The sequence below is a fragment of the Leptonychotes weddellii genome, chromosome 8 (assembly GCF_054177405.1).
Source record: "Leptonychotes weddellii isolate Sample4059 chromosome 8, ASM5417740v2, whole genome shotgun sequence".
NCBI lineage: Eukaryota > Metazoa > Chordata > Mammalia > Carnivora > Phocidae > Leptonychotes > Leptonychotes weddellii.
Window position 1 is genome coordinate 68,072,100 of NC_138376.1, and position 21,979 is coordinate 68,094,078.

Here is a 21,979-nt window from a genome sequence, read left to right on the forward strand (position 1 = left end):
GCAACACACATACACATACATGTGCTTCACTTGCCTAACTTTTAATAAACTGTTAATATTCGGCAAAGGGATCATCATACAACCTATGAAATCTGGATGTCTTCTCTGACTGCCCACCTCACAACAGCCTGAGTTTGGTGTCCTTCCTACTGTCTCCTAGAAGCTTGTGTTTATCTTCACCATGACTCTAAAGTGTTAACATCATTTCTTGTTATTTCTTCACCAGACTGTGAACATTTTGATTTTAAGAACTCTTCTTTCATCTCAAGGTAATCCGGCTCCCAAGCCCTAACATTTAACTCAATTACTAGCATTTACTAGTTCTTTGTATATGTTGATTGAATGAATGAACAAATGTCCAGCAGAGTAGAATCTAAATTATTCAGAATACTGTAGGGAAGAAGTCCTGAAATAATTTTTTGTTTGTGTACTCATTCCCTGAAAGAATGTTGAAAATTAACTCCTTGCTTATTTTTAAAGTTGATATTTAAAAAATTTTAAGCTTAGATAATTTCAAAGGGTGTAATTGTCAGATTGCACTAAATATTGAGGTTTTAAAATAAAACCATTGCATTATTTTAAGTGCATCATATGGATACAGATATCACAGTGATTTGGTATCTTCCACTATTCATTTAACAACACATGAAAAAGTGCTTCTTAAATAATTAGAATTTTTATATCTTCTCTTTTTTCCTTGAATTTATATTTTAATTCCAAATTCATTCACAGACTTTTATCCTAAAGTAATACCCTTTTTATGGTTGCAAATTTTTATGGATCACTTATCATTTGTCTATGCATCAAAAAAATGTAGTTTGAAAATTGTTTTTGTTAGCTTCCTGCAACCATTAACTCTAAGTGTTTTTTTAAAGCTCTTATTTGTATTATTATAACCACTATTAGTGATATATACTTGATCAAAGCATAATAAATAAGAAATCCTGATAATAAAAGTAAAAAGTAAATTTATTGAGACTGCATCTCTTAATGAAAACTATTGGGGCATGCTTTTATGGCACTTCTATTAAAGGAGCTACAAAATTATTCCTTTGGCACCCTAGATGGTTTTGCGTGATAGTAAAATGCTGAGTGAGGGGTACACCTTTTATTGAAAACAGGGAGAAATGTGATGTTAAGTAAGAAGTGAGGAAGGAGAACTTGAGGACTGGCCCTTTCTCAGGCAAATCAGTTTTTGGAAAGAGAGCATATGAAATTTGAGGATCTGGAAATGGGTTTTCTTAAATCAGTTTTGAGGCACTCAACAGACAATCTTTGTAGGTATCTGTGTACCTGACTTAAGGTCAAAACCCTTGATCTAGAAGATCCTAGTATCGTTCAGGAAATAGAAATCTTTAGGAGAAGTTTTAATGGATGAAATGTGTTTACTTTTAAATAATGCTAAATAAATAATTAGGGAACATTTCCCTGTAGATGTTTTGAACAATGGAATTAATGAATCAAAGGGTATTATTTCATATCAGTACATTGAAGGATTCTATGCAAGTATGTAACCATATACCACACAATAATACTTTATTCTCTCGGGTAAGGACATTTTTAGATAACCTATAGTCATTTCTTGCTTGGCAATTTCCTTTGAAAAGATCATACTGAGATACACTTAAACCTAATTAAATAATAAAAACCTCAGAGCTAGTAGAATTTAATAAATAAGATGCCTAAATTGTGGTTCAAGTCACATATATATGTAAATATTACATGTTAAATAATTTTTTCATTAGAATCTTTTAAATAAGTTGAAAATAGTTTCTTCCATTTTCAACGTTTTTCCTACTCTGAGCAACATGATTTTATATGTATATTTGTTATTTATTTCCACTAGCTACCACAAATAGGTGAACACGAGGGCAATGCAATACTGGGTTGACTCTTAAGTATGTGATTGTAAACATTTAACAAAATATACTCATGTGATGTTATGCATATACTTTATTTATAAAACTTTTACATATTCCTATAACTGTAATTTAAAAACTTTTCCAGTCATAGTTGAATGCTTTCTTGCATATTACTGTGGCTTCCTCATTCTCATTCCCTTCCCTACCTTGTCCCACTTAAGTCATCTCTTTTTTTGTTGTTGTTATTTTTGTTTTTGTTTTTTTTTAATGCCAAGTCTTGTGGTGAAATGTCTAGGATAATCCTAGTGCAATTATTTTTACAATGCATGTAGACTTCTCTCAATCTATTATATATCCCCAAACCCCACCAGAACATCACTGGACCTGGGCTTTAGCCCTCAAGAGTGAATGAGAAAGTGAAGGGCATGAGGCATAAGAAAATTTCACTCCTCATTGTTTCTGTAGTTTTGTCTTCTAAAGGCCATCTTATAAGTATTGTGACCCTTGAATGCATTCTTCTATAGGATGAAGCAGACCAACACTCTGGCTGCAAACAGTATGTGGGTCAAATTTAAAGGAGATACCAATGGGCCAATCTGTGGGCATCTCGGAAGAGATGAGGTGTGAATGAGAAGCCACTGAAAATTTTCCCCACAATATTATCTTATCAGGAAATCCTGACCCACAAGGCTGAATGCAGTCACTACCCTTAACCCCTCTACAGCTCACAGTCCAGGTGGATCACTAGCCAAAGCTAAGGACACCCCAGCAACTTAGAATTGGTCCCTGTTCTCACTGTCAACAGGTAAGAGCTTAATAAGAGTAGTGAACATTCCCAAATTCACATTTTGGGGAGAGGGAAAGGAGGGAAGGAAAGGCATGTTTTTAAAATCTCCAGTGGAAGTTCATAAAAAATATATTTTGTTATAGTATTTCATGTGATTGCCTTCACAAATACTAATGCTATAGCCCTATATTAGTTTATTAGACATTAAGAATACTTTTATATGATAGTCTAGTAATTTTCTTCCATTTTGAATAATTTTGTTCCTAAGGAGAAATATTGCATACATTTTAAAGAGTGAATTTTAAGTTAATTCTAGTGAGAAAAACATTTTATATATTGGTTACTATCTATACATGTATGTATGTTTGTGTATGTATGTGTAAGTATACACATATACATGTATACATATACATTTATCAATTTAAATTAAAGATGATTTGTGAACAGAATGAGGGACATTTGTATTCTCTTAGCATTGGTACTCTGGCTTCTAATTTGACATTTATTTTCTTTAATACTTTGTAGGCAGACCTTTTGCATCTCTGTATTATTGAGGACTCTGCCCCTGCCATTAATCACGTGATGACTTGAAATCATAGAAAGGAGATTCATAAATAATTAAGTTATAGAAAATTGCTGATTAAGGTACGGTCATGCCACAGATTTGTCTGAGAGGAGAGTAAACAATGTGAATGGGTGGGAGGGGAGACTTCTAGAAATAACATCAGTGGGAAGGGGTGGTATTGATTACTGATTGTCCAGTTAAGTCTCTCTCTCGTTTCTTCCTGGGCACTTAGTTGGTCAGCCTCCCCTAAGGCAAAGTGTGGCCACTGAAGGTGAGGGAAAGTGAGTTGCAACTTTTGGGTCGCTTGCCTAAAAGGAAATCTCTTTCCTTGGATTTCTTTTCTCTTTGTTTAAAACAGGGAGATGCCCACATCCAGCTTCAACTACGCAAGATGAGGCAGGCCCATGGGGATGGTGGGGCCATAAGATTGAAGGAACTTGAGTTCCTGAAAGACTTTATGGCCTGGGATTCCTACAGACTTTTAAGTAAGAGAAAAAAAAAAAAAACAATAATAACAATTATTATTATTTAAGGTAAGACAACTGTATTTTTTGTTCTCTTTGGTGTCACTACATTATTACTATTAAGGGGTTCTGGATGAGTCTGTAGTAGAGAATAAAGTCTCAGGTAATATGATTCCATGTGGTAGATATGCCAAAAAACTCGGATCTTTCAGAAAGAATATAGATATAGGAAAAGATAGATAAGAACGGCCCATAAAAAGGGTGAAATTTTTTAGAGAACTGTTGAGAGTTAGAAGAGCTTGTGGGGAGCTTGTAAGCAACTTTGTGCCAAAAGATGGGAGAAACTAATTTGAGGCACTAAAGCAGTGCTTCTCAAACTTGAGTGTGTGTCAGAACCACTGGGAGGCTCTGTGAAGACACAGATGGTTGGATCCCAGCCCCAGAGTCTCTGGTTCCTTAGGTCTAGGGTAGAACCTGAGAATATGCATTACTAACAAGATCTCTGGTGATGCTGATGCTGGTGGTTGATTGGGGCCACACTTTGAGAATCACTGCTAGAAAGTCTAAGGAGACTTGGGACATTTTCCAACTTGACATGTTGGTAGTTTTTCAGAGAAGAATTGACCTCTCACTCATCAAAGGAGTTGCATTCAGACTGGGAAGACCACTCTGATCATGCATTGGATACTGTACATGGGGAATGAAAGGAGACTCATAAATCTGTGAAAGCCAAGTCTTCATTAACCTATGCCAAAATGAATTAAAATATGTGAGAGACTACGCATCTGTTATCTATTAATTCTGTTTAGAATTTGACCTTAAGTATCCTTTGTATTTATAATAAAAGAATCTTCTTTTCACATAATTACTAAGCAAATGGGTAAGCATTCTGTTTTAGAGTAAAATCTGTAAAAGAAAAGGGAAATGACTGTGGATATTGGTCTTTGAAGGAGAAATGACTACAAAATTAAGAACAAAAGGTCTGGAGAGATTGAAGCAGTATGCCTTTTTATTTTTTTAGTCCATGACTTTTATGAACTTTATTATCTATCAAATATAGATTATTTAGGACCTGCCCACAACTAAAAACTGAAAATCATTGCTCATGCAGATTCTGAGCTGCTGACTTGTTTCATGGGCTCTTTCTGCCAACAAGTCCGAAATTCATATTTCAGCATTCAGAAGATGCCTTTCACTATGCATTCTTGGTCTAACAATCATATTCCACATGTTGGTCCCTAGAATGTACATTGCTGCTCTTTCCTACTATAATATTAACATTCTTTTAAAATATTACAATAATAATAATAACCTTTTTAATGATCCCTGAACATATGTCCATGTGGAATATTGGAGGTACTTATTTATAAAATGCTTTCCAAATTCTATTAATTAATTAAAATTCATTTGTACTATAATTCAATATAATGAATAAAAGTTATAACAATAACAGGTAAATTTTGATGCCACCAACTAATCACTGTTTTCCTTTATTAGCTTGTGTAGATACACTTGGACTCAGGCTCAGGAATGACTAAACGTACTATAACTGACCTAGAGATTGCTTCTATAAATGCCTTTTTTTTTTTTAACCATGAAAACTTCTTCTTTTCTTTTTTGGCACTTATCTTCCATTTTAATTACCTGAAAACTTATTGTATCTTTATGATTATGTAAATATTATCCACCACCCCTAATAGACTGCTAGGAACTGGAAGTTAGGCAACATGTATGTTGTATTCATCATGGTATCCTCAGCGCCTTACATAGTACCTGGCTTATAAGAGGTCAAACATTTGCTGAATGGAAGAATAACTGAATAAAGGAGCTATGAATTGACTACTCTTATGCTATTTAACTAGGCAAATATATATATTTGTGGGTGTGGTTTATGTATATGTATACAGACACACACACACAAATGCTACCTTGGATAGTACTCTTTCTTCCTATAAATTTTGCAATGTTTTAATTGAAATTAGATAGTTCCTTTCCTATTAACATATATAGAAGAATCATGATAGTCTTTTAACAGTTCATACCTCCTCTGCCTAATTGCCATTGCTAAGTGGTTCTATTTCTTTATATTCAGTAATATATTAAAAAACTTATATAACCATTAGCTCTTTTAGACACACACGCTTGGGACACTTATTTGCAGTGTATTACCCCTGCTGAAAGGTTTTTCTGTTTTTCTGTTGGTTTTTGTCCTTGGATGGAACTATTTGGAATATGTCCTTCTGCCTTTTAGTTTTGGTTAAGCAAGAATCTATTCTTTTATAGTTATTTCTACCCCCCCCCTTTTTTTTTTGGTTATAACAATGTTTCAGAAACTTCTGTTCTTTTTCAAAAACCATTTGATCATGTGGGAATTGGAATGTTACATTTCAAAAATTGAACACCTCATCCTGAGAAATGAAAAGCTTTGAAATGGAGGTATCCGATGTCCTTGCATTTAGACCAGAGTTCAATCTGGACTGACTTGAAAGCTGAGACATCAAAAGTATACAATTTAGCTGAGTTTTCTCAACCTCATCTTTGAGACACCTAAAATGCAAGTTTTGCTCATCTGCCTCTTTTCAGTTCCAATATCTTGTTCAGTTTCTGAAACATAAGAATCAAGGTTCTATGGGAAATTATCAGTTAATTGAACCATGGTTGTTGTAAAAATGAAGGGACAGACCAGTAATAATAAAAATCAGGATAATTTGAACAATTTTCAGCTTAATTTTCATCATTCGTTAATTTAAGTAATTTATATTCAATATACTTTTTTCTCTGAATTATCTCATAATCAGTGTTTAATATTTTTTTATCTGATACATGTCAGTCTGATAGCTTTCTCCTACAGTGTCTAAGGAGCTATTTACACATGCAACCATTGTTATTACTTTAGTTGACAGCAGAAAGTTTATAAAGCTTTATTCAAAAAGTCTAATATGCTATGTTTTTACATCTCAGCTATTTTTCTTTGTTTTTGTTTTAAAGGTTTTCTAGTATCAACATATGACCACATGCTCTTCTTTAAAAAACAAAACAAAACAAAACATTTTCATTATGTAAGTGATATGCATTCATTGTAAAAATGTGCCTGGGAGACAATATTAATATATTTCAACAAAAATGTATTCATATCAATAATCATGTTTTGTCTCTTTTCCAATCAGAATGGCCACCTTCATGTTTTTTTTTAATCAACTTTTCAGATTTTACCTATGAACCTTTCTTTATTCTTTTCTGAATATAAGAAATGCTTATTTTCTTTCCCATTACGCTAAAGTTAAATCATGCCTGGAAATGACACTTAAGTCCCTGCTTTTGTGAGAAGCATCTTTAACCAACCACTTGTTTTGATTTCAAATTGAACATATTGTTTATACCACACTTTCTCCACGTTTTAAACAGCAGATATTTTAAAGCAATTACTATCTTCTTCCAAAATTATAAACACTCTCAGGTGATTCTTGTGACTTGCCAGCAAAACAGATACACATAAAATTGCAAAAGCCTAGGGTTTATAAAAAATAAAGCATTCGAACCACATAAAAAATAAAGCATTAGAATCACACAAATGAATTACTTTTGGTAGAGGTAGAGGTAGAGAATAATGCAGATTGATATACTTCAGTAATATTCAGAATATTTGGTGAGTAATTTTGGTGCAATGAGGTAGACTCCAAGCAGAGTGACAATTTTACTGAGATATAAGTGGCAGATATTGTAATTTAGCATTGCAGGAATGCATAAGGGGAGTGAAAGCTTTGTGTTGAGGGTGGTAAATATCTATGTGGATGTTCCTTAGTTCACTATAGCTTTCCACCCAAGCACTGGGCTACACATGAACAGGAGAAGCTTCCTAGGCCTTCGCAGGGAGAGGCTCCTGCAGGGATGAGGACTGAACAGAGCTACCACACAGGCTGTTCAGGGCTGGGAGGTGCTGTTGTTCTAGCAAAGCTGAAGTGAAGAAACTTCACTGAAGACTCAGGGGTCCGGTTGAGACTTCAAGAAGGCCAAACCTTAGGGGCAAGGACCATTCCTAGAGTAAGGAAGGCCAGACTGTAAGAGGAAGAACCCAACTGAGCTAGAACTGCCCTAACAAAAGATAAGACCAAATCATATGGGGACCCAGTCTTCTTCCATCCTGTGTCCCTTTTGTCTTCAACACTTGGCTTTCAAGGTCTTCATGTTTGTTTAGGTTAAACATCTGGAAGAAGAAAACTATGAGTATTGCACAAGGGAGATCTTTAAGGAATCATGAAAGAAGTCCACATTTTTGCGTTCATATTCCATTACCTAGAACTCAGGCTCATGCTCATAGGAAACACTGTGAGAAACTGGGAAGTGTGGTCGGACTACGAGCCCATAAGAAATAGATTTATGTTTGGTGTGGAATTAGACAATCTCTGAAACAACTACTATGTATATTGAAGAGTGGAGGGCCTGTTGGCAGCTGGGGAAGAGAGAGAGAGGCTGGAAGGCATCCATGGCTATGAAAACAAAATCTACTCTGGATCATCCATCTGCTCTCCTATCTATGAGCAAGCACATCATGCTCAAGCATAGCTGCTCTCCTCTTTCCCCGTCACCCTCAGAGAAAATATTTCCAAAATCGTATGAAATTCTATTAGGTGATCTCACTTTGGGCACCACTGTGCTAGCTCCAGAAATTTCATTTTCTCTGAACCAGTATATCAGCTGCTTTCGCTTAAGTTTGCTGTAGGTCCAGATAGATGGAACCAAAAGTACCTTTTGTAGGACTTCAGTCCCTGCTCTAAACAAGAAGAGGCCCCGCATCTAAAACGTTGCCTTTTCTGTGATACAAGTATGCACCTAAAGCCCTTGCCCATCCAAACACACAATAATTCATATACAGTTTCTTTAGATACTTAGTGGTCAGATACTTATGGTCAGTTGAGAGTTTAGTATGTGAACTTACGTGAATGATCCAAAATAAATAATGTGCATATCTATGGCAGATGAATGTAAAGACAAATATTCCAGAAGGCATCCATGCACAATGGACTCTCTTGACATTATTAGTCAAGTTTATTGCTAAAGAATCAGACATACCTTCTCTCTCTGCTTTGCTCTTACTGGCACAGGAGCAAGATGGGGGATGGTAAGGAAGGGGAAAAAAGAATAAAAAAAGATCAAGCAGATGGTAATTAAAACATTAGAGCAGGCAGTGGACAGGGCATAAATGGCCATTCCAGGTAAACTCAGGAAAATCCTCCTTTGTCTTTTGTTGATGGCAATGATTCCATTTGTGTGGAACACTGGAGTTCATTTAGATTAAGCGTCCTCCAGCTTGGTTCCTAAGCTCTTGAAGATCCTAAGAGCAGAGAACTGAATGATGCCAGGGAGCTTATCCTGAGCTTTGAAGAGATTATCCCCCAAGTTCGCTGGCAGCCCTGCAGAAGGTGACCGCCTGTTATCTCAGAACACTCCACACAGTGGAGATCATCAACACCATTATGGCCCTGGGCGCCGGTAAATGCCTTTAAGCAGCTTTAGATAGAAGATATATGGCATGGGCCTGGAGCAGAAAATTTCATCACCACAATTTCTCTGCTGGGCCCTTGTTTAGAAACATTGCTCACATCTTTTGGTTTGACAGGAAAACAGCAGCTGTTTCCTGCTCATGTGGCCATCTGTTCTTTATTGCTTATATTATTAACATTTACAAGGGCTAATTGGTATTTTGAAGTGACTAAGATGATTGATCAAGAAATACCCAACTATGTTTATCATAATGCCTGCTCTAAAACTGCCAAAGGTAGCAGCAGTTACATAATACTATCTCAACTTAAACTATTACGTGGTCCACCTGACCAAATTTTCTGTTTTTTTTTTTAAATACTATTTTTTTTAATGTTTTATTTATTTATTCGTGAGAGTCAGAGAGAGAGAGAGGCAGAGGCAGAGGGAGAAGCAGGCTCCCCGCAGAGCAGGGAGCCCAATGTGGGACTCGATTCCAGGATCCGGGATCATGACCCGAGCCAAAGGCAGACGCCCAACCATCTGAGCCACCCAGGCGCCCAAATTCTCTCAGTTTTAATAATCAGGGAGCAACATGAAAATATTCACTTTTTTTTTTGTTTTTGTTTTTAAGTTAAATCTACTTAGCCAAATCATATCAACACCCCTCTCTCTGTACCACGTTACTTGCTTACTAGTTTGCTCCCCTGTTATGATTTAAGCTATTGAGCTTAAGGGCCATGCTTAGTTCTCTCTCTTTCTAGAGTAACCACCAATTCTGGCATTTTGTAGTTTTTCAGTAAATGTTTGGAGAAGACGTATAAATAAAACATTACAGAAACCACATTATTAATTGCTAATCCTTCTCTGCACTTACAACATAAGTATAAAGTGCTTATCATATGCAATGGTATCATTCAATCTTTATAATAACCCTTGTAGGTAGGAGCAGCTTTTTTGTTCCTGTATATCCCAGTTTAAGCTTGGACCAAAGAAGTAGCTCAATAAATATTTGTTGACTAAACTTTCAGAAGAATCCTCTAACGTAAGGCACTATGAACATACCCATTCCACTAGGATCACATTAGGCATAAGAAAAATAATTTGCTCAAGAACTGATGCTCTAAATAGTAGATTCAAGATTTGGATCCAGGTTTATGTGATTCCATAGCCTATGTATTTTACTACTTTGATGTACTGCAGCTTATAGATGAGGAAAAATACTAGATTCAGAGAGAAAGAAGGACACAAATATTAGGACAAACCAATAATTATTCTAAAGCATTTATAATCTATATTATAATATAGAATAATGGAATTCATAATCATGTAAAAAGTAAACAAGTGGTGGCCAGTTGGCAGTGAAATGCATCGCAATTATACTCTTGGATAGAAGGGAGAACTAATGGAAAAGAAGGTATTAAATTGAACCTTGAATAGAAGCAAAGATGTATAGATATAAGGAAAGCCATGCTTAACTTTGGGATCACATAGGAAATGTCACAGATGCATAGATTTTCCTGGTATGATCAGAATAGAGAGTGTGTAACAAGAGTAGACTGGATGGGAGAATGAAGAAAATATCAGGTGGATTCACAGAACTGAGGAAATGCCTCAAATTCTAAGCTAAAGACTTTTTCATTCTACAAATGATTAAGAGATTTTGAAAAAATTTGATCTCTTATTTACTAACTCTATGAGGGCTACCTTGGAGGAAAAGAGATGAGAAGCAGAGTCCATTAAGGGACCCCTGAGAAGTGTAGGTAAGAAATGACAAAGATTCAAGTAAATAAATGGCAGTAAGGATGGAAATAATGGAGTAGTATAAGCTACATTGCAGATTAAGAGTCTATAGGATTTTAGCAACAAATGAGTATGGTGCCCAGGGTGAGGAAGGGGAGGAAAGGAAGAAGTTGTAATGAATTCTGCAGTTCATTGTGTCATATAAAGCCTTGAGCTACTTCATTGGAATTGATTAAAGACATAGTCTCTCATCAGAGAACCATACTGCAACCACAGTAACAATATTTATTTATTATTGAAATGCATTTATATTATACCTGATTCCAAAGGTTATACGATAACCCATACTAACAAGAATAGGCTTTGTGTTTTCAAAAAGACAATTATTCTTTTCTTGTCAGTAAGGGCAGGCTCAATTTATGTATCTCTTTCTTCTTAAGGAAATTGCATTTTCTTTTTGCTTCTTTACTAATACCAGTTGCCTGATAGATAGCAAATAAAAACCTGGCATTCAGTAATCTGGAAACTACCAATATCCAATGGATAGACTGGGGAAACAAAGCGGTTGGAAAAGAGGCTAACGTCAGGTGTTTCTGGTCAGATAATAAAGGAATCAAAGAAGAGATACAAGTGTGCTCTGGCATAATGTTTATGAAACTCAGGGTTATGTAATTTTCATAAGTTTTCAATTATCCACAGTATCTCTCTAGGTAGCCCACAAAGAGGAAGCATAGCTTAAAAATAGCTCTTCCTAAGAAAAGTACGATATGGCTCTAAATTCCTTGATTCATCTGTTTTAATTTTAATCTAAATTTATTTGTAATTGTTGCTAATTATTCAATCATTTGAGTAGGATTTATGGTATAAAACAAGTGATTTCTTTTTCCTAAAATAGTTTGTTCTGATTTCAACAGGTCAACATATTTTAGGTATCTTATGCTGAATAAAAACTCCTTATTATCTGCTTCTAATTTTGACATCACAGTTTTTATTTTTATTGTTATTATTATACTATGATATATTATGCTATCTCATTATATGCACACATATATGTATATATGCATATATAACATAGAACACATTATATCACATATAATAACATAACACACATATATTATATATACATATATATAATATAGTGTGTGTAGAGTATACATACAAACTCAATGAAATTCATGATTAGAATATTCCATCCCAGAAATTTGGCCTATTAGGGGAGGCTCAACCACAATTTCTTATCAGATCACTTAAGGCACTTAAAGGAATTTGAGTGAAGAATAGTGCAAAATTTATGTTTTTATTAATTTTATCTGGGTGTGGCTCATATTCAGATTCCTGTTTTTGAATGTGTATATCTTTAAAATAATATAAAAAAAGTGGGAAAAATTTTCCCCAAATTAAAAAAAGTACCAAATAAATCTCGACTTCAATCTTCACATGGTTCATTGTGTTCATTTGTTAAAATTTTGTCAACCTAGTATATTAACTGCTTTTTTGTTGGTGTCAAAGAGTTATTAGACTATATAAGTACTATAGTACTTATAAACGTCCGACCCCAAAACTTAGACTAGTGCAAATATTGCACTAGAATTAGTTTACAAGGTCAACATAGGAGCTAGTCAAAAGTCATATATGGAATACTATCTCACAACAAAGGTATGAGGTTGTTTCTTGTTTCTGTGAAGCATCCGTGACTAGCCTATAAGCCAGGCTACACATGTGCACACACAAAAACATACAGTTCTTCATCTTCCCCATATAAAAAACAGTAGTTAATTGGGAGTAGTTGACTATCCACTGGAGAAGAGTATTTGTTGAAAGCTTTGAGGGTTTTATCTGTGAGAAGAATTTATGTAAAGAGACATTCATAGTTCTAGGGCTTTGTCTGAGTATTGTGTTGACTTTGCAAAAAATTTACAAAAGATATAAAAATAGCTCAAAAGTTAGGGATAATAATTTGTGTGCATTTTTCACATACATATTATAATAGTAACCATTATGTTACCTTCGATCATCCCACATAGGATTGGGGGAGTGAAATAGGAGGAATACAAGGGTAACATTTAGTCCTTGGACCTATTTGAAAAGCATTCTTCAGATCCCATATATTTATTCTAATCATTTACACAGGGTTATGAATTTTTTATTTGCTGGAAATATATGTTCCAAGAGTAGCTTTTAAATGGAAACAGTATGAAAACAGAAAATATATCAGTAACTCTAGATTGAGGATGCTTTATGATGTAAAATGTAGAGATGAGATTGCTTATGTTCAGTTAAGCAAAGACAATGAGTGTAATCAGCAACATGTGCTGTGCTGAGCTACCTCTCAAAATAAACTAGAAGCATTTTTTCCATGTGTAATTACTGCTGATAATTAAGTTACATTCAAAGATTCTTCCTGAATTTTATATGGTTTTCAGTAAATAGTAGCCATTCTAAAATTTAAATAAAATTATACATAATTGAGTTTTTCTTAGATATTAGAGCAAAAAATATGTTGAATTTTAATTTTCATAAAAACTGAGGATTAGATGTAGATTAGATCTGGAAAATCTACTCACTCCGTATTTATGACTAATTGTAATATTTGAAATGAAAGACGAAATGGAACAGGAAGCAATCCTTAAAATAAGCAAATATAAGAAACAGAAAAGAAACAAAAATTCCATGTAATATGGGTGGAAAAAGTTAAGTAGGTGGCTGCCCAGCAAGAATTTCTTTGCTCTATTGCCCTTCCTTATTTTTGTAGGAAAAGTTTTTCTTAAGCACACACACAAATAGAGATATTAAACCGACTTTTACATTTCTCATCTGCAGTGTATTTTGACTTTTTTTTTTTTCCTTGTCATCATGAGAAGATAACATCCAGTGGGGTAGAAAGAGCAGCAAATCTGAAAAAAGAATTTCTGAGTTTGAATCATGGCTTTGCTCCTTATAAGTTACATGTTCCTGGAAAAGACATTAATTATTGGATCTCTCTCCTCACATGTAGGTAGATTAGATAATTTCTAATCCTCCTACTAATTGTAAAATTCATTGACATTTGAGTAATTTTTCTGGAGAATTTAAAGCAAAGAGAAAATACCTGACTCGTGGAAGATTTTTAATGCAGGACTGTTTAAGGGTAGAAAAAGCAAATCAAAATTGGCTACCCAACCACAGGCATGATCCAGAATGTACCAGGGACTTTCGATCAGCCTTCCTGCATTCCCAAACACCCCTTACCACCATGGGGGAAGGCCTAAATGGCACAAAAAAGACCTCTTCTATCTATAGCCAATTATTTGCAAAATTCTTCTTTTTTTTTCAATAAAAATGATTTTACTTCTCTTTTTCTCCTGATCATACAAATCAGTGCTTCAACCCAGTCAGAGGTAATACCTAATTTCTAGACAAATATTCCAATAATGCATTTATTATCCTTAATGAGAGATAACATAGCCTACCTACAACCTACAAACATATCTTTTAAAAAATAGATATATTATTCTAAATGTAATATAGAAGGAGAAATAAAAGGAAAATCTTTTAAAATATTCTATTTTTTGTCTCTTGTAACCCCAGTTTATAGTAGGGGAAGCTTTAGAAATACACTGTTGTCTGATTGAGAATAGTTTAAATAACATCTTTAATTAAAGATTATCTAAAAGTTTGTATTTAACATAGGTCTTAAAAGTTAGAATTCAACTGAAACTTTTGGATCCAATTGTCTTTGTCATGGTAGATTTTAATTACTTTGGCAACTTCTAGAGTAATTGACCTATTTAAATGGTTTACCTCTTCTTTGATTAATTTTGGTCTTCTGGGCTGGTAAATAACTTTATTTTTCAAATTGTTGACTATAAAGTTTTATCATTTTTGTCTCCATCGTATCTCTAATCATTTGTCTTTTTATTCTCAATGATTGAATGTCCTGCATATTTTTGCTTTATCTTCCTTTTTCCTTAATCAGGCCAATGTGTTTTGCATATTTAATTATTCATTTTAAAGAACTAGCTTTTGTATTATCATTACGATTATTATTAGTAGTATATTTTTTTAAGATTTTATTTATTTATTTGACAGAGAAAGAGAGGGAACACAAGCAGGGGGAGTGGGAGAGGGAGAAGTAGGCTTCCCGTGGAGCAGGGAGCCCAATGCAGGGCTGGATCCCAAGACCCTGGGATCATGACCTGAGCCGAAGGCAGATGCTTAATGCCTGAGCCACCCAGGTGCCCCAGTAGTAGTATTTTTAAAGTGAGTTTAGTTATACAGACTCTACAGTGGGACTACCGGGTTTTGAATCCTGACTGTTCCACCTATTGTGCAACTGTAGGCAAGATACTCAATCACTCTGTATCCAAGTCTTTCTGCCCTCTTCCCAGAAACCCTCACTTCAAAGCTTTCTTGTTACAAATGCCATGCATCACAAATTATATGAAGTGATTTTTAACATATACCAATGCAATTTGCAATGGTGGTTTTTTGTTTGTTCTTTTTACACTTGTTTCAAGATCCTGATAAATCTTGGAATTGTTCCATGAATGATTCACCTGTAAAAATAATTGTACCCTCAGGTCTCTTTCATCTACAAAGTCAATAAAAATAAAATAAAAATGCTAGGCAATGTGATCTAATCCAAGAGATACTTTTTATCTCCTGGAAAGCTACAGTGGATGTGCTTTTCCAAGTTGTGCATGCCTTGATAAAAAGGAAGTCCTCTATGACTTCGTACATTGCACTACAGCATCTGGTGATGATGTTCTTGTGTAGTGCATGTCTAAAGGGACTTTGGGAAAAAATGAGGTAAATTATACAGAATAGAACATTTTTATTATTCCTATCATTGCAGAAAGTTCTATTGGATATTTCTGGCTTTAATATTATCAAATTTAGTAATAAGTTGATCATTATATAGCATATGTAGTATTATGCGGCATATATTATATTATGTTATATTATATATGTTATGTTATATTATGTTATTTAAAATTATATATATATACCCTTAGGATTACTTTATTATCTTGTAAGCAAACATGATGACATGATGACATAATTTGAAACTTTCTAAGAATCAGGCCAGTCATTTAGCTTTTTTCATAAACTATTTTTTAATAAGGGTACACCTTATAATCTAAATAAATAAATGGTTAGTGAATTAGAATTTAGCTAACGTTTTAAAAATCATTAGGTTAACTCTGCTCTTGGCAGAAGTTTTAAAGCAGCTTAGCAGATCATATGGAGTAGATCTTGTCTGAAGTGTAGTGCTCATGTTTTTAGGTAACAGGTGCACACGTGTTATGAAGGATAAAGAAGTAGACTTGTATTCTCCATAGAGGACTATAGAATATCTGCATGAATGGAAGATGTAAAACAGCCCAAAGACAAAACCAGGAATATTTATACAATATACTGTTAATTTTGTGCTCTATTTTGAAAAATATTTAATAGAAGGGGCAACAGTTCTGGAAAAGTTTGAGGAAGATAACAAAGGTTTATCACTACCATAAAAACTAACTTGACTTGAAAAATTGAATACCTTTGAGGAGAGTTGCATTCTGATTGATGTTCTAGGTTAAATAGTCTTCAAAATGTACTTCCAAATAAATAAATGAACTCCTGATCTGAGATTTTGTACTGAAAGGCAGTGATTTGATGGTTTTGCAAAGTTGATGGAGAGCCATTGTTTATGACAATATTTGGTCAACAGAATAGAGGAGGATATTAATTTTCCTGTTGTTAAAGCAGTGTTTGGAGAAACTAAATAAGAATATAGAGTGATTAGAGCATGGTATGATTTTATGCCTCTTTAAGTGAAAATATTATTTGTCACAATCTACTGTCTATTCAGTGCCTTTTACTGGTAATGCTTAAAGGGTCTAAACGTGTTAAAGCTCTGGGATCTATGGAAAGGCCATACATCTTCTGTCAAGATCAGAGATGCTCAGCATTGGTTTCATATTAGAATTACCCGTGGAGCTTTTAAAACTGCTGTTGCGCAGGGCTTACCCACACATATTAAATCAGAAGCTCTAGGGATGAAGCCCATAAAGTGGTAGTTTTACAAAGCTCCCCAGGTGATTCTAATGGGCAGCTAGATTTGAGAACTTCTGACTTAGATTAAAGGATTTAAAATTTTCTTTTTAGTTTTCAATTTTTTATTAGATATCACACCTCATCAAAAGAGAGATTTTTAATTTTTTTAAATAATTTTAATGTTGCATCTAGTTAGTGGTAAGCGTACTTTAAAACAATATAGCATTAATGTACATTATTTTAAAAATATAAAATATAATCTAATGTTTACAATTAATGAGAAGCGTTTCCTTCTAGACTCAATTATCTGATTTTTCTTAGCAATTAACAACAGCTTATGAGCTTCAGCACATCAGACATTCCAGAAAATCACTGTATTCTGGATTTCATGTCACTACTTTTACAAAAAGCTTCATCTTGCCCCTAAGCAAGGAATCACAGCTTAAATTTGTCATTTAACTAATTGCTACTTAAGCCATTTGAATTGAGCTGTCCTTACCTAATTATAATTCAGGTAATGAGATTGTCGACTCCACAATCCTCTTTTTCTTCACACTCCTCTTTTCCTTAGCATCCCATCTAACTTGGAAGACTATAAGAAATAACTGACTTTAGCTTCCTGTTACTTCAAGGGCTACTGAGTCACAAATTAGGGGTAAAAATAAAGCTAGATCTAGCTACAGACCCAATCCTCCATGGTTCTCAAACCATAGCCGGGTCTTAATTTCAGATAGGTTTTTCTATTTATCTATTTAATTAACACTTGTTTCAAATGGCCATCTTTAACTGAAATTTACACAGTATAATGTTCTATGGTTTCTACATTGCTTTTTTTGTGGATGTTCATCTCATTATCCATGCTAACCTTACAAATTAGGTACTATTTTCCATTTTTCAGGTTGAGTGAGAGAAGTTTAGAGAGATTAAATTTTTTGCTTAAATTCTCACAGCTAATAAATGGCAGTGTTGGGGCCCCTGGGTGGCTCAGTCGTTAAGCGTCTGCCTTCCGCTTAGGTCATGATCCCAGGGTCCTGGGATGGAGCCCCACATCGGGCTCCCTGCTCAGCGGGAAGCCTGCTTCTCCCTCTCCCACTCCCACTCCCCCTGCTTGTGTTCCCTCTCTTGCTGTGTTTCTCTCTGCCAAATAAATAAATAAAATCTTTTTAAAAATAATAATAAATGGCAGTTTTGGGACTTGGCTATGATATTCTGATCCTAAGCCCAGTGATTTTTCTTTAATGTCATGCAGTGACATTTTTTTTGTGACATCCACAGATATATTCTACAACTTTCTGATTTTTCATGATCAGAAAATACAAGTCATCCACTATATGTTTAACTACATAATGGCACCATTTTTCCCCATAGTAAAGGAACCTACTTTTTCTTCCTTATGTCTCAATAAGTATTGTATTATAGCTTCTGCGTTTATGACACAGGGAAGTTACTACTACGTATTGGAAAATCCAAATATTGTGCCAAATAAGGCACAATACAGAGAACAAATTAGGATTTGAATTTGGAATTTAAGTACCAATGAAATTCACTTTGTAGATTAACAAAATTAAAGTATGTTGAGAATTTCTAAGTTTAAGCCTATTTGCTAGATCCATTATTACTAACTTCAAATGAGTATCAACTGTTTGGGAGGATTTTCTATTTCATGGAGGGAATTTTCCTTGTAGCTTTAGATGGGGGTGATTTCTTCAAAAAATTCTCATTTTAGAATGACAAAACTCTGTATGACAGTGCTTTCTGATTTATGTTTGGAAGATTTTGAGATTGGTGAATAGGTGTTGAATTTATTCATATAAATCCTAACAATCCCAAATATTTTTTTGTATGACTTTCTCTCCTCATTATTCCTGAGTTTGAAATCTTCTACTTTCTCTACTGAGCTTTAGATTTTTATTTCTAATTATATACTGACACTGGGTATCTCTCAAGCATGACAAAATCAACATGCCCCAAACTAACGTACTCTTCGTCCCTCATTTACTCACCCTTCACCTAAAACAAATACCACTCCTGTATTTGAATTCCTTATCTTGGTGAATTACATCATCAGTCACAGGGAATACCCCAACTGTGATCCTGTCATCCTAATTCCTTCAACATATTTACTTTTGAAAATTTCAATTTTCACTTGTTAAATCCTAATATACCTACCATTTAAATCTCTCTTGAGAAATATTTTCTTGTTAGTATAACTCCTGCCATTGTCTGTGCTCAGGTTTTCATCTGTGTTCAACTGGATGGACAATTGCCTCATCTACCCCATTGTCATTCTTCCTTTAGGTCCTCCTCACCTAACTGCAGACTCTACAACTACTGAAACTCTTTTGAGTCCTTTCCCTTGTTAGTTCCATAAAAGTGTTCACTATTCTTTTAGGATTAAATTCAGCATTAAAGTCCCTAACTCTCCATCTAATCGATCTGCTCTGATTTCTCCCATCACACAAATTCCATGAACTAGCTATGAATATTTCCCCCTCATTCCTTTCCCTAATGGCTTGATGCAACTTGTCATAAATGTCACTTCCTCAGTGGGACCGTCCCTGACCACCCACACTAACGTAGTCTCCTGATCACTTTATATCATGTCCTCTTGTTTTAATTATAGGCACAACACTCATAACTAATTTTTCCTTTGTTCAGTATCTGCCCCTTACTGGAATGAAAACTCTAGACTTTGTATGGCTAGTTTACCACTCTGTTTCTAGAATATAAATCACTGGTTGAAACATAAATTTCAGTAAGGATTTGTTGTGTGAATTTCGTTTTTCTGCTGGGGATACTCTTTCTTCTTTTCCTTGCAGGGACATCTTCCTAATCCTTTAAGACATATACCAAATGTTACTTTTTTCTTGATAACCTTGCCAGACAGTGTTAATTGGTCCTTTTCTTCTGCTCTCTTAGTCCTTGGCACATTCCTCTATTATAATTCTTATCAATTTCTATTATATTGTGTGTCTGTTTTCCCTAGTAAACTCTGAACTTTTTCAGAATCCAAGCTATGAGTTGTCCATTGACAGGTCTGTTGATGTCTGTTTTTGTGAGTTTTCATGAATGATGCAATATGTTGAGGAAATATTTTTTATATAGCTCAGTAAGAAAGTATGGATCTTTTCATAATGATAATTTTAATAATACATTTCTTAATTTTGTTAATCATGATGAGATCATTTTGTAGCAAATGTAAAAGACAGCCATTGAGTATCAAAATAAAGTTTGCTACTCTTTTAGAGGAGAGGTTAAAAAGAACACAGATAAACCATGGACAAGAAAAAATGATACTCATCCAAGTTAATAAAGAGACTTTAAAAATGAGTTAATAAAGTACTGTTGACTTATGCTTCAAGACAAATAATTGTCACGTGCATTGTTTTTAGAATGTGTAAGTATTCACAAATGTATTTAAATCAAAAGTTTTGGAATTTTATAGGACTTACATTTATTAGGTATTTGTAAGTCTGGGTTCCCTTAAACAAATAAACAAACAAATAAATCTGAAGCAAGTCTTAAGTGCTAATACGTTATTGAATGGTGCAAGACCAGAGCAGGTAAAGTGGAGAAAAAGACAAATGAAGCAGGAATGATGAGAAATAAATACAATACAATACAATACAATACAATACAATACAATACAATACAATATATTACATACTCACTGTTGCTTTATGATGAGCTGTGGAGAAAGAACAACCAGCTGCTTGGCATGTAAATCCACTAGGCTACCTGGGGAATCTCCAGCAAGTTGATTTTGAAAACATTGCCTCAGAATAGTCCACCAGCACAAGAAAGGGAGATGGGATATATCATGCAGAGAGGGGATGTAGCATACATCTGCTGGTGTGTTCGATCTCTCATCTCCCTTTGCTCTAATTTCCCATTTGAGGAGAGTTAATTCCCCCACTTCTCCAGTTGATATCAGTGTTGAAGCTTTGGCAGCTTCTGGGGAGGCCAGACTCCATGCCTTAAAGTATGGTGCTTCCTTCCTTCTTTGAAGTGGTAGGAGGAGTCATCCAATCCCCAAGTGTAGGCTGAATGCCCTCACCAGATATGGTTGAGATGAAGTTATTAGGGCCCCAAAGGTGACTGAAATATAACAAGTAGCCCAGGGTGAAGGGGCTAGGAGAGAGCAAAAGAATCTGAGGAGATACTGTGGCCTATAATCCACCCTTTGATTTATCAGGATCCATTCATGTCGCCCCATTATCTGTCTTCCACAATACAATATAGAGCCTTCATTTTATGAAAGATATCTTCATTTCTTCCTCCGAGGAGAGTTACAAACACAATCAGCCCCAGAATCTTCTTGAGCTAGTGGACAGTCATGATCTCATAGACTAAAGACAGAATCATAAATAAAACAAGTTATAGTTCTTGCTGCTGCTGCCAGTCTTTAGACTATGACTACTTCATCTCACTTCTGGGACACCCAATTTTATATTTCCCTCATCATAGTCCAGCACATTTCTGTCCTGGATTACTTCCTGGTGAGTAACCCAGAATTTCATCACTGATAGTATGAACTTTTGTTTGTTTGTTTAGGTATGGTTGCTACAATTATCTATTGACAGTTATCACAGGACAAAGAAAGACCCAGACAAGCCCCTGGGTTCTAGACATATGTATCCTGCTTCTTTTGTATAGTAGTAACCCTAGGCCTTTATTAGATCAGGATTAAATTACTTTACTAGAATCAGGATTAAATTACTACCACCAGTATAGCAAGTAGCTGTTTTCTTGATTGTTGATCCACTAATGTGAGAAGCCAGGGTGAGGAGATTATAGTTATAGTCTCAAGATCTGTAAAACCCTTATTGTGCCCCACATGGAATGTTCTATATCCCTAGGAATATGAATTCTAATCTGATTGAGTCTAATGTCATGGAGATTGACATGAAGCACAAATTTTTCAAGTAGATCTATAGCTATGGTAGAGAGAGGCCACCATTACCATAATCAATGTTACTTCTCACAAAACTAATGCTTGGTTATGGAAGTGAAAAAATTAACAATGGTAAATCCATTCATTCATTCACTCATTTTTTTT

General features: G+C 34.7%; 1 long non-coding RNA gene across 1 annotated transcript in view; it reads left to right on the forward strand.

Annotated features, from left to right (window-relative positions):
• The first annotated feature begins 223 nt into the window (after positions 1-223).
• LOC145722853 (uncharacterized) overlaps positions 224-21,979 on the forward strand; it is a 96,219-nt gene continuing 74,463 nt past the window's right edge. The window contains exon 1 of the long non-coding RNA XR_014147424.1: positions 224-269. This is a non-coding gene — a long non-coding RNA (uncharacterized LOC145722853). The remainder of the gene's footprint in view (positions 270-21,979) is intronic.